Genomic DNA, 18,885 nt, shown 5'->3' with positions numbered 1-18,885 from the left:
TAATGAAACCTCAGGTAAGGAATGCCGGTTTCAAGGCTCCCCCTGCCCCCCCGCCACCTGTCCACAGCCCGCTCTATTCCTGCTGCTTTGTGGGGACCAGGCAGCTGAGGGCGATGTCTATCTGGACGGGGAGGCATTTTTAGACTTTGAGGACTTTTTGTTTGTTTTTTAAAGATTATTTATTTATTTATTTGAGAGAGAGAGAGAGAGAGAGAGCATGAGGGGGGGAGGGTCAGAGGGAGAAGCAGACTCCCTGCTGAGCAGGGAGCCTGATGCGGGACTCGATCCCGGGACTCCAGGATCATGACCTGAGCCGAAGGCAGTCGCTTAAGCAACTGAGCCACTCAGGCGCCCCTAGACTTTGAGGTTTTGAGCCTCTTTCTCTGACTGTCAGTTGGTGGCTCATCCTCAGAGAGCTAGTTGGATAAAAGGCCTCGTAGAGAGAGGGCTTTGTCTGTCGGTTCCCCAGGCTGGTTTTCTCTGCTAGGACCACTGTAGCACCCTGAGGAAGCAGAAGGGTCTGACCGAGCACCCAGACAGTTAGCCTCGGCCAGGCGGGACGCTGATGGAGGGGGAGACAGATATCACACATATCCCCAGGCTTCTAGGCAGCACCGTGCTGGCTGCTTGTGTGTATTCTCTCATTCAACCAACACATCAGTTCCATAAGGTGAGGCTTAAGGCTCACCCCACTTCACAGAAGAGGAGCCTGCGGTCAGAGAGGTGGGAAGCCTTGCCCAGCAGGTGTGTGCATGGCTTGTGTGGCTCCAAAGTCCCATAAGCTCTTTCTCTAAGCCACCTCCCGATTACTCTCGGAAGGCTGGGGGTTGGAGGCGCCTCCTGCCCGCTGTGACCTCACCGCCTTCTGAGCCTGCCTCCCCACCTGGCTTTTCCTTCACAGTGCTCTCAAAATCCACCGTCCCAGCTTTTAATCTGAACCTTCGGTGAACCGACGTGTATTTTTAGCTGCACCACCTCTTGGGGTAATGAGTCTCATATGTTTACTTCCCACTGAGTAAACCACTACAGCACTTTAATTTTTCCTAAAATGCCTTTGAGTGTCCCTAGGAAATGTAGGTGACAGGAGAGGAGAAATTTATTTGGCTTCTTGCCCACCACAGAGCCTCAGTCTCTCCGAGGGCTGGCCTTGCAGACCCAAGTCTGCACCCTTCCCCTGGGTCCTCCTGTGTGTGGGGTTGTGAGCAGGAGACTCTACCTCCCCGAGGCTTGATTAGTCCCTCCGTGAATGGGGAACAAGGAAACTGGTCCTGCAGGGTGCGGGATGCCTCCATGGAGGGGCTGTGTGAAGGTGGAGAGGAGAGGGAAGGCTCTGTGCCTACCTCAGCTTTGGCATGGTCTTGGTTTGAGAATACCCATGGGGTGAGAAAAAAGGTGGATGGGAGCATTATTGCTAGTCCATGAGCTGTAGGATGTATAGAATGCCAGCCAAAGTCCTCATGGTGGTCCGGGTTCTCTTCTGACCTTGCTCACTCGAGTAGCTCTGGCACCTCACCTCTTACAAACCAGGCTTACTCCTGCCCCAGGGCCTTTGCACTGGCTCTTCCTCCTACCTAAAACACTCTCCCTCTCCATATCCGCCTACAGACCTCCCTGGCTCCTTCTAGTTGTTCCTCAAATGTCACCTTCTATATGAGGCACCCCTGGACCAACCTAGTGAAAATTGTAACCCCTCCCCCTGCATTTTCCCTACTATTTCCTGCTTTTCTCTCCTTGTGGTGTTTCTCACCTTTTCTCAGACTCTATACTTGACCTCTTTATGATGTTAACTTTGTCCGTCTCTCCAAAGCAGGGAGCTGTATCTGTCTGGTTTCCTGCCATGTCCTCGGAACCCTATCACACTGCCTGATGCACACCTGGTATTCAGGAGATGTATGCACAGTGAACACATCATCTTTACTAGATGAGAGAGCTCCCAGTGGCATTTGCAGGCTGCTTATGCGAGCAAAACAATAAAGTACGGTCGTGGGGGTTGTCCATGGTCAAATGCATTTAGTATTAAACTTACTTCTTTCAGGAGGGTGTTCTATTAGGCAGGGTGCATCACACTCATATCTGGGGAATGCTTGCTGGGAGCCAATCTAGACACACACACACACACACACACACACACACACACACACACACACACACATCCATTTCACAGGTCAGGAAACTGAGGGTCGTGGCCTCTCAGTCTTGACTCAGATCTCTGATTTTCTAAGGGCCCCACCTGGTTCTCCATATGCTCCCTATTTCTCTGCTCCAGACTCCCCCATTCAAAAGGGGCTACTTAAGGGCACTGTGTTGGTGGCCAAGGTCTGTGGCGAAGGCGGACCCTCCCGGAGTATGCGGGGAAGCCCTCACAAAGGTGGGAGGGAGACCCTGGGATTCAAGTATGGCTTCTTTTCCTAGTCTGTGCCCCAGATTCAGAGACCGTGATGGACCCTTAATTCTCAATTTGTAATTTTTTATGTATAGAACTGAATGAACTTTGATTTAAAAAAATGTCCAACGTCAGTGCAAATGACCATGACTTTGCTGGCCATTTGTTATGTGCTGACCCATATACTCAGGCTGGCACCATGGACCTTATGCCTCGGTTTTGTTCTAATTTTCCCACGACAGCCTCACAGGCATGATTAAACCCATTTTACAGATGAGGAGACAGAGGCTCAAAGGAGATTTACCCCCAGTCACAGGGCCAGTGAATGGAGGAGCAGGGATTCAGCCCAGCCTATCATATTCTGGAGACCAACCTCTGTACCTCAATATGGAAAGGCTCTAAATGGGAGAGGGCAAAAAAATCCTAACTCTCAGAGAGAAGAGTAGGCTACATAGAAACCCATGCCCTACAAAACAAAACAGATGAAATGTCTTAATTAATTTACATTTCTAGCAATGTAAAACAGAGGGTTTTCTTTTTAAATGGTTTTGTTGTTTATTTGGAGTCTTTGCTCGGTGCCTTTAAAAAAATATTTTACATCATATTTGCTATGTAATTTTGTGTCTTTTTTCAATTACTATTATGTTACAATTATGTTTCCATGTTGTTACTCATTTTTGTAAACATTCCAATGGATGCGTAATATTCTTGCCTATAAAGAAGTCATAATTCATGTCTCATTTTCCCTTGGGTAGATGTTTAGGTTGCTGCCCACTTGGGAGGCTTGTATAGAATGCTACAGGGAGCCTGTTTCTCTGTGCTATGTTTTTTTTTTTTTCCCCCGTATCTAAGGTGTTCCCTGGGGAGCTAGAGCCCAGGGCCAGGGCAAGCTCATTGACAAGAGCTTGGTAGGTAGCAGCACATTGCTTCAAAGATACCCTGACTTTGGGTTACATTCCCATCAGGAATGTAGGAGGGACCCTTCACCCCATATCTTGATTTTCCTGAACAAGTTACCTTACCAACAACAAACAAAAAATGCTCTTTTTTCTTTTTAATTAGGTGAAAATGTTAATTGCTTTAATTCCTTTTTCTCTGATTCCCACTGAAGCTGAGCTTTTCCCATATGTTTGTTAACCACGAACATTGCCACTTCCGTAAAGAGTCTGTTTACCGGAGGAATAGTCTTAAAGTTAAAATAGAATTTGAAAAATACTCATGAGCAAGAAAGGAAAAAGTAGAGACTAGAAACCAGGCATTGGACACCGAGACTGTGCTCCAAAGGCTGATTTTACTCCCCTTCTTCAGACCCAAAAGGTACTGATGCACCGTTGTGGGTGTTGGGTCGAGGGTGGGAGAGGGGGCTAGAAAGACAAAAGTATGAGCAGGGGTTCCCACATGGAGATGGCCCTTAAGCGGAGGCCAAGAGGGTGACTCGTCAAGGGATTCAAGCCACCCACCATCCAGAATCCAACCTCCTCCCCAGGCCAGGTGCAGACACAGGAGATTATGTTCCACTGTGCTTTGGGCTGAGCTGGGCCAGGCTTGCCTAGGGGGCTGAGGAAATACGGGGCAGAACCTGATCTATTCTAGGAGTTGGAGGTGGGGGGAGGCAGCCGACTGGGGAAGAACCCTCACCTCCTCCTTCCCCCACCAGCACCAACACCCACTATTCTGTCCCTCAAACACATCCAGCAGACCCTCCTTGTAGAGCATTTGCATATGCTGTTCCCTCCGCTCAGAATGCTTTTCCCTAGATTTTCACAGGACCACCTTTTCCTCACTGTGGACATCTTGGCCCAGATGTCACCACCTCAAGGAGGCCACCCTTCATGGCTTCCCAGGCTTTTTCTTCTGAGACTCTATCTTCTTCCCTTCAGGGCTCTGAGCTGCCCAGGAAATGTCCATGCATCCCATGCGGTGATGCTCCACCCTGGCTTCGGGAAGGATCCCCTGGGGAGCTTTCAAAAAATACTGATGCCTGGATTCCGCCCCAGACTAATTAAATCAGGACCTCTGAGGGGTGGGTGGGGGCCTGGGTTTGTTTTAAAAGCTCCCCCGAGGGATTCTAATGTGCAACCAGGGCTGGAACCATGGCTGGAGGAGGTCACTTATTGATGGCACATTTATGGTCCGTTCTGCCACCCTCCAGTGACAACTTCTCGAATGCCGGAAACTGCAGCATGCCTACAGCTCTACCCTCAGACTCCAGCACCTCGCCTGGCACACCCCACAGGAAACCAACACTGCTCCATCCCCAGCTTGGATTGGAGGAGAGTATTAAGTCAACACGGGGGGCAGCGAGGGGACCATCCACGTGTCAATTCAAAGACTGACAATTAAGATTTAAAAAAATGGAAGAGAAATTAACAGGTTAGGCATCTCTCTCTTTTGAAAAAAATATAAATAAAAGAACTGCATGTCTTTAAGGCAGTGAATGTAGAGGGGGGAAAATAAGGCACCTCATTCTGCGCCCGCTCCCGGGTTCGTCTGTATTCCTGTGGCAGCCCAGCCCGCATAAACATTCGGCATGCAGCACTAGCAGACACTTTTTAATAGAATCGCTTAAAACAATTAATTACCAGAGTTTTCATTCAAGCTGCAGTACGAAAGATACGCCGGCAATAAAAGGCATTTATCCGCGGGTTTCTCGAGGCCTGTTTGTTATTAAGATGTAAATTAAATCATCACAGATGTTCCATTTTTTAATCTAGGCCTGGGAAGATCAGGGCCAAGCGTGGCCTAAATGGGTTTATTTCATTACCCGCACATTCATTAGAAACCCACCGTCTTATTGGATATCATTTTTCTTGGGTGCCTTCCCCCCCCTTCTTAAACAAATTATCAGGATAATTTGTTCATTTCCCTTTTCTATTTGTTGTGAGCGCTCAGCAGCCCCGGGGTGGGGTCCGAGGGCTGCTGGGCTTGGGGCTCGGTTTGGGGTCCTCTGGGGGTGGTTTGCCCTCCTGGAGGTGGGAGAGACTTGGCATCTCCCGGCATGGAGTTAGGGGGGAATCTTCTTGAAATTTCCAGAAAACAATTCTTTCCCTAGTAGTGTTACGTGGAGGGGTGGGGTTGAAATCCTTGGCTCTGGCTCATGAAGAGTTTAATTTCTGAGTTGGAAGGCACTGTTACATGATTAATAACCTCCTCCCCACTGCAGAGCCCCCATACTCTACCCCGGTCACCATCTGAAGTTACCCTAGAGCCTTTGCTGATTTTCTGCCTTGCTCTCTGGGCTGTGAGCCCCATGAAGGTCAGGACGGCAATGGTCTTGTTCACCACCGTCCACTCAGAGCCTAACACAGTGCTTGGCACATAGTAGGTGCTCAGTTAGCACATAAATGCATTTTAACAGTCAAAGTACCTGGCAGGGTGCTCAACCCATACAATCTCATTAACTCCCCCTGCCCCCAACAACTTCAAAAAGACATACTGTTACCATCACCATTTTAACCATGAAGTCACCATGCTGCAGAGATGTGCAGGAATTTGCTGAAGGCCACGACTGGCAAGTGGAGGGGTTGGGATTTGCACCCCCATCTGGCTGGCTCCAAATCCCTCCTCACTATTCGACAAGTGGGCATTGGATGTTGAGTCCAAAACTCACGAGGGTGTTTAACACAGCTTTATTTAGTGCCAACCCCCGAGCGAGGCATACAGAAGTGCTCAGCACAGCCCAGGAGGGTCCTTGGAAGAGCAGAGGCATTAGCGTTGTTTTTCCACCATCCAGTGCTCCTGTTTTGGAGATGTGGAGGCTAAAATTGCAACCGTACAAGGCCCAACCATGTAGAGTGACTCAGGACCCACCCCATAATTTATAGGGCCCAGTGCAAAATGACAACGTGGGGACCCTTGTTCAAAAATTATATGAATTTCAAGTGCATGACAGCAGAGCATTAAACCAAATGTGGTGCCCTCGGCTGGCTCCCAAGTGACGGCGGGGGTTGCGTCCCTGAGGCACTGGCCCTGCTGAGACTTTGGGGCTCCGTTCTCTCCAACATGGACTCAAAAGCAGGACAATCTCGGGCCATCTCATTTCTAGGCTGTCCCCACTCCACCTCTGCCACCCACCTGCCTTCCCCCTTTCCTCCATCTTCATCCTGAGTTTCTGGTTGAATGAACCCATTAGAGCTGTGTGTAACACTCCTAAACAGGAGACCATCAGCCCATCTGATCACACGCTTTTGTGCTCTGCGATGATTTCCTCACATTTCTCCAACAACTCAATAAAGCAGATGCCCCTATGCCCGCAGCATAGGGCAAGAAACAGAGAGGTGGAGCGATTTGTTCAAGGTCACACAGCCCGTAGGTTTCAACCCTGCTTTGTATCACCAGTGGCTGTCAGACAGGATTTATTTTAAAAATAACCTCTTGCAGAAGCCAAATACTCCCATAGAATAGAAGCCTGAGAGATTCGTCTGAGACGGGAACGGGTGTCTTGAGCCTTCCCCTTCAACCCCAGCAGTGTCAGGTATGTTCTCTGCCAAGTTCAAACAGTCAGTAAGAGGCACATGAACTTGGATCTGTACCACCCCTGACCACCTCTGCTCAGAAGTCAGAAGGCATTTGCTGGACCTGTTTAGCCACAAATGCTACCCTCTGGGGTGGGGGCTACAGGAAAGAGCCAGGCTCCCGCTGACCTTGACCTTACATAGGGAATGTGGAGCGTCTGAGACCATCAGAGCAGGAGGGTCATAGAGAGAGTGGCCATGGGGCCTCGGAGAGGGGAAGGGACCCCACCGGGCTGCGGAGAGAAGACCATCCCTCAGAGGCGCCGGCCCACATACCCCCCTCCCGTGCAACGATGCACTATGTAGAGGCACGGCAGCCACCCGCTGTGAAATGATCATTTTCTGCTTCCTGCCTGTGCCTGGTCTCATGTTTTCATCAAATTCTGAAGAAGAAGAATGGGAAAATATCGCAGCATTTATCCCCCCCGCGTGCTGAAGAAATTGCCTTTTTATGAAAAGTCCTTGCGGTTTCGTGAGTGTTTCATGGACTCTCGGGGCCTGGGGGGGGGGAACCCCTTCCACATCTAGCCTCGCTTCCCAAACCTCTCTGCCTTCAGAAAGTGCAGGAAACCCAGGGTGGGGTTTCGGGAGCGAGCAGGGCAAGTGCAAGAAATCAGACAGGGGGAGGCAACTATGGGATGAGAGAGTGACTTCTACTCCCATAGGGCTGGTAGAAGGAGGTGGTGCCACCAGCCTGGGTCCCCAGACCACACCTGGCGTCATGCAGAGAAGCTACCGGCTTTGTGAACAGTCTTATGTGCGTAGGCTGAGCGACCTGGGCAAGCGCCAGGCCCTCTCTGAGCCCGTTCCCTCATCCGTGAAATGTTCTGGTGATCCCCACCATGTAGGGGCGTTATGAGGATCAAATGAGTGGCTGTTTATAAAGCTTCCAGCGTGGTGCCTGGCACACAGCATGTTCTCAATGCAGGACAATTTGCCACCAACCTACTCGGTTTCCCCTTTAAGTCATTTTAGACCAAAAAAAAAAAAAATCTCATGCGATTAAAATCTCTTTTTTACCCAAACTCCCCTTCCTCCCCCAATTGGGTACATGCTGAATGTATAAATAGTTTTAAAAAAGGCTTGGACACATTCCTGCATAATTGCACTGTGGAGTTATTAAAGGTAAAACACCTGCCGTAAACACTTAACAGGCTTCTGCTCGCTCATCCCTGGGCTTCGGGGGCTGGCTCATTTGTGGCCAGCACTGGAAGAGGCAGGCTTCGGGTGCCTGGTCTACCCAGCCAAAGGTCTTGATCATTATGCAGAGTCCATTGAAGGATCACTATGTTCTGTCATTGAATTTTTCCACTTTTTTTTTCAAAATCAACTTCTTCATCCTGACTGGGTAGTCGTGACCTTCAAGAACAAAGTATATACACAAACACACCTGCATATACCTACACGTATGTCTGCCCACACATATTTTCTGACATATCTATAATAACCTATATTTTAAATCTGTAAAATGTTGCTACAGATTCCCCACAAACCACATGATGAGGGTTGTTCTGCAGCACGAAAACAGTAAGAAAAAGCAAATTAGCAAGGAGTGATAAGGAATGGAATTAGACCACAGAAGCCTACTTTTTTTCTTCCCCCACAGAACTGTCTTTATGGAAATGATGTCATTAGAAAACATTGCTGTGAATTTTGCTCTTTTGAGGATGTTGTTCATGAATTCATTCTTTGGTCTGTAAATAAGTCCCGTTTGATAAGTTTCAGAGATCAGAATGAGAACATATTTGGTCAACATCATGGAAATTTTCTTACAAGGATTTTGCAACTTGTTTTTTTTTTTTAATCATTCACTTTATTTTGTGTTTGCCCAGACCTCTAGAAAGTTCCAAGCAGGATTTTACTTCCAACGTCAGAACATTCTTATCTGTTTTTTGGACACATACCTTTTCTCTTGGATTCCCATAGTGTTAGTTGTATGGTATGATTCTTTTTTATTTTCTAAGCAAGTTTCTAAAATCACTTTTCCCCAGAAGTAATGGGGGTATAAACAGTATTTGTTTTTTTTAAAGATTTTATTTATTTACTTGACACAGAGAGAGAGAGGGAACACAAGCAGGGGGAGCGGGAGAGGGAGAAGCAGGCTCCCCGCCGAGCAGGGAGCCCGATGCGGGGCTCGATCCCAGGACCCCGGGATCATGACCTGAGCCAAAGGCAGACGCTGGACCAACTGAGTCTCACAGACACTTAGGATCCTGTAGGAAGGCACAGATGCATGCTCTCTCTGCTGTTGGTGCGCTGCTTCAGCTCCTCTCTGGGACCGCCGGGGAGCTCAGGGTGGATTTGTAGCCACATTTCAAGCCATCCTAGTTCCATTCTGCAGCGGGGGGCACAAGCTCACCAGGACCTGACACCTCCCCTTGCGGCCTGGGTGTCGGGTTTTCCTTGGGTCTGTCTGACAACAGCCACGGTGGGTGGCCACAGAAGTGCTTGAGTGTCTCCGAGACCCTCACGGGGCTCTGGAAGCACCTGCCTCCTCTCCCCCCTCTCCTTTCTCAGGGTCTCTTTTCTTTCCCTTTAGCTCCTCTCTGATTCACTTCTCCCATTTTTTTTCCCCTCTCCTTTCTTTTTCTTTCCTTCTCTCCGACCTCTCCAGGCTTTCCTTTCTTCTGCTTCTTCTCCTTTCTTGGGCTCTTTTGCTCATTTTCTCACCCTCACTCTCTGTTCCTGCCTCTCTTCCCTCCTTCCTTCCAGGTCTTCTTCTCTCATGTCTCGCCTTCTCCAGTGCCTCTGTACCTTCTCAGCCCGGGTTCTTCTTTCTTTTCTCCCTCCTTCTATGCTGTTTTGCCTGCCTGTCCCTCCCACCTCTGTCTCTCTGTGTCACACACACACACACACACACACACACACACACACACACACACACACACACACACACGCTTCCTTGAGAACATGGCAGAGTGGCAGAGGACTCAGGAACCAAACATTTTGTGACTTTGGTATGTCCTTACCGACCTGACAGGTCCAAAAAAAAAAAGGAAATAAGGAAAAAAAAAGAACTCAGCCAAGCCTTGCAAGCACTCTGCTGCTGAACGCCCTGTGTTTGACATGGGCGCGAGGCACCATGAGGCGCTTATATTGATCAGCTCGGAGGGGAATTACCTCCTATCCCAGACCTGTCAGGCTTTCAGACCGTTCTGAAGACAATAGGAGACTGGGAACGAAAACACCTCTCTGGGCTGCCTGACATCCTGCATTAAGCAAAGGAACACGTCTGGTTTAAGTTTATGAGGGCCAGGGCTCCTTGGTGGCTGAAGGGCACATGTCCTGGCAATTTCAAGAGATGAGAGAGGCTGATGCGATAGGGGGGTGGTCTGGATAGAAAGGTGAGGGGAGCCTGTTGGGGAGGTGTGTGAGGCTGGAGACACTGACGGCCAGCGCTGGGCTGGGTGAGTGAGCTCCCTGTCCCTTCTGTCCTTGTCTCATGCGGGGCTGGCTACTCTCCCTGCAGCAGAGTGGGATCACTCTCTTTGCCCCAAGGACTCTGCAGATGTTGTGGAGCGGGGGGATAAATAGATGGGGCTGGATGTGCCATTTGGGCTCACTGCCAATTCTACTCATTTGTTCCTTTAAGTTGTCAATGAGCATTTATTAAGCACCTACTGTGTGCAAGGCACTGGACAGATAGCAGTGAATGACAGGGACCTGGCACTCAAGGACCTTGAGGATAGCTGAAGAGACAGACAATTTCAAGAGGGCCAGAAGGATTGTAGCAAGTAGATCTGGACATGCCCTCACCTGCAATCCAGCATTTCCACTTTCAGGTAGACACCCAACATTCATGCGTCCGTATGTTAGGAAAATACTCATAGCAGAAGGAGCTGGGATACCCACCCACTGCCCATCAGTAGGAGAATGGATGCATAGACAATGGGCGGCTCCCGTGATGGAATCCCTTATAGCGGTATACTGAGTGATCTACAGCTACGCACAAGAGCACAGGTGAATCTCACGAACATAACGTTGACTGAATAAAGTAGGACACACAAGAAAACACACCACTTTGTTCCATTTTATAAAAATCAAGAAGAGGCAAAATAAATGTGTGGGGTCCCAGGCTGGGTAAGCGTTACCCTTGGGAGGTATTGAGTGGAATGAGGTGTGAGGGGGGTTTCTAGGTTTCTAGAGTGTGGGTTATAATCTCTTTCTTAATTTGGATGCCAGATACACAGGTGTGTTGACATCCTTCGAGCTGCACGTTACGGTGTACATTAGGATGTGTGCCTTTTTAATGCTTTTGTATGTTGTGCTCCCATTTATATATTTTACTTAAGGAAAAACAGATCGTGGATGATGTTCAGCAGCATGGTAAACTGAGCTGGTGTAGATGCACCTCTCATTCAAAACAAACACAGAATTCCAGATCCAATGTAATAATAAAATAATAGACATTATGATAAAGATGCTCCTAGCATGACTAGAGAAGGAAAAAAAAAAGTTGGGATCTCGAAACAAAGACAGAGATTGAAGCCAGAACCACATGAGTCGCTAACATGAAAGTAGCCTGCCAGGGTCAAAGCAGGTAGGAGACCCTGGCACTGGGGTCTGGAGTCCTAACACCACAGGGGACCAGAGATGCAACAAAGTAGGAGGTTCTGGAAAAGGAACACTCACCTCCCATCTACCTCAATCTTGGAGAAGTGCTCCTGGATCACACAGACTCAAAAACCTCATCCTTTGCCTAGCCCAGCACAGCAGGTAGGAACCTGGTTGTATGGGACTTTAGGTAGGGGTGTAAAGAGACATAAAGGGAAAAGAAAACTTTCCCCAAAGAACTTGAGATCTTCTGCCTCATGAATGGGTGTGGGGTACAAATGTCCATTCTCTGTGTAGGGTGAGGACCACACATGAAATTGAATTGAAATCCCTTGGGCTACCGGAAGTAGGAAGCCAGAAAGCACTGTTGCAGACAATACCGTAACTCAGGGCACACTGTGATGCTCCAGAGCAATCAGCTCTGCCGCAGAGGAGCTCACAACAAAAATTACAGACGAGCAGAAGAAACAAATCACCTCGGGAGAGGGCCAGCAGTCAGAGCAATTAATAAAAAATTAGTAGCTGGAGAACTCAAACATATAGAGCAATCTGAAAGAGATAAAAAATAGTGTTATCAAAAGCAATTAAAAACACCAAGGAGTCCAAGAAAACATAACGAAAAAGAGGATATCACAAAGGCAGATTTGGGAAAGAATCAAAGGGTATTTATTCAAAATATATATGATTCTGAATATTTTATCTATGAATCTACTCTATCATTTGCCTTTTACTGCAATTAAAAACTCAATGGATAAGGGGCACCTGGGTGGCTCAATCAGTTAAGCTTCTGATTCTTGATTTTTGGCTCTGGTCACAGTCTCAGGGTTGTGAGATCAAGTCCTGCATCAGGCTCCATGCTGAGATTCTTTCTTTCCTTCCCCTCTGAACCCCACCCCAACAAAACAAAACAAAACAAATCCCAAAAACTCAATGGATAAAACCAACAGCAGATTATAAGGGGCACGAGAGAAGTAGTGAACGGGAAGGTATGTTTTAATAAACCATCCTGGATGTAGCAGAGAGAAATAAAGAGATGGGACATAGGAAAAGTTAATGAGACAAATGTAGAAGAGAGCAAGTGAATTCAACATAAGGGTAGTAGGACCTGCAAGCAATGGAAATGATGATGGTGGTGGTGGGGGGAGCATAAGTCAAAGAGATAAAGGCAGAATGGTAAAAAGCTGCGTTTTAAGATCGAAGAATCACAGAGTACCCCCACTAAAAAATGCATGAACGTGTAAATGCATGACTATCTTTACTTAGACACAACATAGTACAATTTCTTTACACCAAAGACAGAGAGAGAAACCGTAAAAGCCACCAGACAGAAAAAACATATGACCTTCAAAGGAACAAGAATCAGACTGATAGCTGACTTCTCTTTGGCACCACTAGATACCAGGAGGCCATAGATAACATTTTCAAAGTGCCCAGGGAAAATAACTCTCAGGCTTATGTTTTCTTTCTTTCTTTCTTTCTTTCTTTCTTTCTTTTCTTTCTTTCTTTCTTTTCTTTCTTTCTTTCTTTCTTTCTTTCTTTCTTTCTTTCTTTCTTTCTTTCTTTCTTTCTTTCTTTCTTTCTTTCTTTCTTCTTTCTTTCTTTCTTTCTTTTCTCCTTCTTTCTCTTTCTTTCTTTCTTTCTTTCTTTCTTTCTTTCTTTCTTTCTTTTTTTATTTACACTAAACAACTATCGAAGAGTAGGGGCTAAATACAGACATGTTCAAACAAAAATGGAAAGAGCTTACTTCTCAGAGACACTCAATGCATTATCAAAGAATGGAAGAATTTGGAATGTCGGCAAGGGAGGGATAGAATGGACCAAGCAACAGAGAGAAGAGGAATTAGTAAATACATTAAAAAATCCAAATGGACATAGAGAATACAAAGATATAATAATATCTATCTTTTAGGAGGATTTGAAGAAAAGGAACTGAAATATCATATTACAAATTATATTCTGTGATTTACATAATCTACATAATCTTATATGATATATAATCATCCCTTTTGGAAGAAGGGAGGGGTTTGGAGTTCTAAATGTCTTCTATTGAAGGGAAATTAGGACACTTATTAGTCTTAGAATTTCAGGCAAGTTTGCATATTAAAAATGTATAGGTTACTATGAGGAGAATAAAAAAATGATATCTAAATCAGTAAACTGAAATACAAAGAACATGGGAAAGATTATAAAGAAAATATCACACAATAGAAGTGGGTAAGGAGAAGCAGAAACAGGTCAAAATACAGAAAGCATTATAAATGTACCTTTATGCAAATCATGTTAAAATAGGTTCTTACTTTGAATTAAGACAAAATTTAAAAAATCAACCTATCTACTGTTTATAAATGACTCACATAAGGCGAAAGGAAACCAACCATTGAAAGTAAAAGATGTAAGAAGATAAACCAGGTAAATGGTAACCTAAAACAACAACAACAACAACAACACACAACCCATTGGTAGCAATGTTGATATAAGAGTAATTATTAGGGATGAAGAGAGTCATTGCATCAAGTTAGGAGGCAAGAATAGCCAGTAAGATAATGATTTTGGATTTATATGTGCCTTATAACAAAATCTCAAAAAATAGTTTAAGAAATTGACGAAAGACAAGAGACAAATCCATAATCATAATGAGAAGTGGTGAGCATGGGTCTTGGAAATGGACAGACTGAGAAGACAAGTTAATAAGGACCTAGGGGATTCGAATGACAAAATTGGTGAATTTGATGTTGATAATCCCTTGCCTTCAAATGATTAGAGAATACAAAATACTTTCAGCCACACATGGGTATGAGCCATGTGCCAGCCTGCAAAATGCAAATCTCACTATGTTCAAAGAATCTGCATCTCCTTCTTAGACCATAATGGGGAAAAAAAAAGTTAGCCACCTCTCTCCTCACCATATGTTTAGAATTAAAAAGCTTCTAAGACAAAGAAGGCATTGTAATGGAATTTACCAAATATTTAGTCCTGAATGATGACAAAAACATACAGCAAAAATTAAGCAAATCAGCTATCGCTGTGCTTAGTGGTGGATATATAGACTCATAATGCACTTGTCACCAATGAAGGGAAACTGAGAAGTAATGAGCAGAGTAGTTGCCTGGAGAAGTTAGAGAAAAAGAATGGCAGGGTTAACCCTTCAATGCTTTCCTACTGCAATGAGTGAACTTCAAAGTCCTACCTTGGCCCAGCATTTGCTCACCTCTTCCACTTCAACTACATCTCCTCTCACTGCTCCCAGCAGGTGCGCGCACACACACACACACACACACACAAACACACACAGGTGCACAGACACACAGACACACACAGACACACACTCCAGCCACACCAGCTTCCTTCCCGTTTCTCACACACACCCAACACTGCCCTGCCTCAGGACCTTCGGACCTGCTGCTACAGCTTCCTGGGACTCCTCTCTCAACGGCTACAAACACACACATCTTTTCGAGTGGCTGATACTCGTCATTCATCCAGCCTCAGAGAAGTCTTTCTGGACGCCCTACTGCAGGTCTTTCTTTGTGTCCACCATAACATTTATCACTGGGGCTATTTTGTTTAGTTGTTTCTTTCCTTTTCTCTCAGTTGGACCCTCCACACCATGAGAACAAAACCTTGAGTCTTGTTCATGGCTGTATTCCCAATGCCTGGAACTGTCGGGTGACCAACTGTCCTGGTTTTTCCGGGAATGTCTAGATTTTAGCACCGGAAGTCCTATGTTCCAAGAAACCCCTAAATCTAGACCAACCGGAATGGCTGGGCTGCCCTTGTTGTTAGAGGGTATGTATTTTTGAATAAAGATGGCCCCATTAAATTTCAATGATCTGGTCTAAGAAAATAACCACTATCATTGAAAGAGAGCTTTACATCTTACTAAGCCCCCTTTACATATACAATCGTATTTAAATTAGTTCTTGGGATAACCTGCAAAGTATGTACAGTAATTCACACGCACTGTTGGATCTGTCGACCCAAGGGCAGGGGCTCTCACCTTTCCCCAGGTACCCAGTCCAGCAGGGGCTCTGCCTCAGGGGCTTCTCCTCCTCCCTCCGCATTGCTGAACTGTGGAGAAAATAGGCTTTGTATAACTTTCTCATTTTGTAAAAGCTATGTCAGCCAAGAAATCACAACAAGAGAGGGACAAAGGCCAGGCAAATTGCTTTATTAACTGAGCTAAAAGGCCCAGTAGGTGAGAGCCTTACTACCTATCAGGTAATTAGCCACCCTGGAAGCCTTCTTTGTCCAAGGTCTCCGAGAAGAGAAACCCTCCTTCGTGGCAGGTAAGCAGCCCATTTTCCAATCAGGGCCTAATTGTCTGATCACACATCTGCTGGAGAGACACCTGCGGGTAGGGGAGGTGAGTGTAGACACAAAGTCCCCAGGGGTTGGCTCACCTGGGTCAGTGGGGATTGAGTGGGGGTCCAGGGCTGGGTGCTCAAAACTGTTTGCAGTCAGGATGGAGAGAGGGAAATTCAGAGGGTGCCACTCCTTGGTCACACCTCTCTGTGGCTCCCCATGTCCTTTGGCAACATGCAGACCAGCCCTTTTCCCATGTGAATGTGCTTTCCCAGGGGATGATGTTAAAATGTAGATTCTGATGCAGTGGGTCTGGATGGGGCCCTGATTCTGCATTTTCAGCAAGCTCCCAGGTGACACGGATGCTCCTGGCCTGAGGACCACATTTCGAAGGAGCAAAAGTTTGGAAACTTTCCTGGACAGATGTGGAGACCTGGGTAAAATGCAGACTCTGTCTGGCCACCTCTTAAATCCTGGCTCAGGAGCCCCCTCCTCGTATCCTGGGCTGCTAGGTGGCCCTTTGGTGTCCTTGTAAAGCCATCGCAATGTGGACCATGCCATGTTGTTGACAGCTGTTTTTCAGGCCTGGGCTCCTCCTGGAGGCCACCTGGGACCCTGACATCATGACCCCATTGCCCAGCATAGGGCTCAACAGAGGGCATCCATCACCAGTGCTCACCAGACTGAACTGGTTTCTGTGCCCCCCGCTCGGCCACTGCAGCCCCGTGTCACTTCACCCTCACTTTTCTTATCATTCAAGTGTGCACAAAAATAGGCAACCCACATTGCCTACCCACCAGCTGGAGGTACAAATGAGGTCATGTTGCACATTCCTCTCTTTTTACCCACTTTGGTATTAAGGTATAACTCACACAGAGTGCAAGGCACAAATCGTTTGATGCAATTTGACATATGTGTATACCTGTCTTCACTGTCTCCGGCCGCCATCACACCATGCCACAGACCCCGTGGCTTAAAAAAGAAATTGATTTTCTCATAGATCTGGAGCCTGGAAGTCCAAGATCAAGGTGCTGGCTGATTTGGTTCCTGGTAAGAACTCTCTTCCTGACTTCCAGTTGGCTGCCTTTTCACTGTGTCCTCACATGGCCTCTCCTTGGTGCGTATGTGCAGAAAGAGACAGAGAAAGAGAAAGAAAGAGAGAGACAGAGAGTCAGAGTAGAGAGAGAGATGGAGAGAGAGAGAGAAAGAAAAAGACAGAGACAGAGAAAAAAGAGAGAGGCAGAGATACACAGAGAGACACAGAGAGAGGGAGAGACAGAGAGAGACAGAGAGAGAGAAAGAGACAGAGAGACAAAGAGAGAAGAAAGAGCGCGTGCGCTCGTGTGAGAGAGAAACAGAGACAGAGGGACAGAGAGATAGAGAAAACTCTCTGGGATCTCTTCTTATGAGGACACCAATCTTGTTATAACCTCATTTAACCCCAGTTACCTCCCAAAGGCCGTATTTCCAAATACAGCAGCACCGGGGACTAGGTCTTCATCGTATGCCCTTGGGGCAACACAATTCAGTCCATAGAAATACCCATACAACCACCACCAGATGGAGACAAGAATATTTCAGGAGCTTTGGCAGTCTCCTTGATGCCCCTTATGTCTTGGGCAACATTCCTCCTCCCAGAAACCACCTTCTAACTCCTATCATGGTAGATTAGCTTTGCCAGTTCTTGAATTTCGTATAAATAGAACCAACCATTATGCGCTCTCTTTTGTGTGTCTGGATTCTTTCCATCCACATTCCATGTTGTCCCATGTTTCTCTTCCTGCTTCTCTTCCTCCTCCTTCTCCTGGTTCTTGTTCTTTATTTTTCTGAGTCATATTCCATTATATGGATAACTGCAGTTCATTTTTCTTCCACCTCCTGGTGGGCATTTGAGTCATTTTCAACTTTAGGCTATAATGTTTAGGCTTACTATGTTCCTGAATATGAATATTCTGATAGGTCCTTTGGTGAAAACACATTTTTTTCTGTATATATACATGTACGGTGATCCAGATATGAAATTCTTGGGTCATCATCTATGCATTCAGGCTTCGTGGCTACCACTGAACCGTCTTCCGAAGTGGTTGAGCCAGGGTGCTCTGTGACCAGTGAGTATGAGACTTCCAGATGCTCTGTGTCTTACCCAACACTTGATGATATCAGTCCTTTGATTTCAGCCATCTGGAAGACATGCTGATATGTCGTGTGGTTTATTTCTATTTATTTCCTTTTTAATATTGTGTCTTTAATTTTTTTAAAAAAGATTTTATTTATTTATTTGAGAGAGAAAGAGAGAGAACATGAGCAGTGGGAAGGGGCAGAGGGACAAGCAGGCTCCCTGCTAGCATGGAGCCTGACTTGGGGCTCGATCCCAGGAACCCAAGATCATGACCTGAGCCAAAGCCAGATGCTTAACTGACTGAGTTACCCAGGCACCCCTATGTCTTTAATTTTAATTCCAGTATACTTAGCACACAGTGTTACATTAGTTTCAGGTGTACAACAGAGTGACTCAACATCACTATATGTGACTTAGTCATTATGGCTTAAATTTCCATTTTCCTGTTGATGCAATGATGCTGAGCCATTCTCAAACGCTTAGTGAACATTTGGAAGGTCTTCTTTTGTAAAACCAAAGCCTCTTAAATGTTCCAATGTATCAACCAAACCTGCACCTGCTAGATTTGCCAGGAAGCTTTACCTGTCCATCCGCTCTCTTGAGGCGCCCTCCTTTGTCAGGGAGTGGGTCATTCCTGCTTCTGAAGCAGGGCAATGAACTAGAGCCTGGTCTGTAAAATTTCAGTTCCCCACAAGGTGGCACTGTTGAACGCTAGGGTGGCACAGCCTGGTGCACGCATTTTCTCTGCTTTGAGGATGCTCTTCAGACCCCTGCCCAGATGACAGGGCTGCTCCATGCACGAGGTCTCAGGTGAAGTCTTTGAGAGATCACAATTACTCCACAGCTCCATAAAGGGCTTTCACTAGAGGGTCCACTGGCTTCAGCCATCACCCCTTTCCCCAAACACTTGAATACTATTGTGGGGGCTCCATCACTAGCCCAGACTCTTTCCTCCTTCCCAGCGGACTTCACTTGCAGGGCTTTCTTGAGGTTCTCACCAGCCAGTTTGCTTC

At 46.5% G+C, this 18,885-nt stretch overlaps 1 long non-coding RNA gene across 1 annotated transcript; it reads left to right on the top strand.

Moving 5' to 3' along the window:
* Positions 1-878: 878 nt before the first annotated feature.
* Positions 879-4,798, top strand: LOC113912278. Its single transcript, XR_003516784.1, has 3 exons — positions 879-983; positions 3,495-3,700; positions 4,536-4,798. It is a non-coding gene; the product is annotated as an uncharacterized LOC113912278 (long non-coding RNA).
* The last annotated feature ends 14,087 nt before the right edge of the window (positions 4,799-18,885 follow it).

The sequence above is a fragment of the Zalophus californianus genome, chromosome 14 (genome assembly GCF_009762305.2).
Source record: "Zalophus californianus isolate mZalCal1 chromosome 14, mZalCal1.pri.v2, whole genome shotgun sequence".
NCBI classification, from domain to species: domain Eukaryota; kingdom Metazoa; phylum Chordata; class Mammalia; order Carnivora; family Otariidae; genus Zalophus; species Zalophus californianus.
Note: the sequence above shows the minus strand (reverse complement) of the source record. Positions and strands in the feature narration are given on the sequence as shown.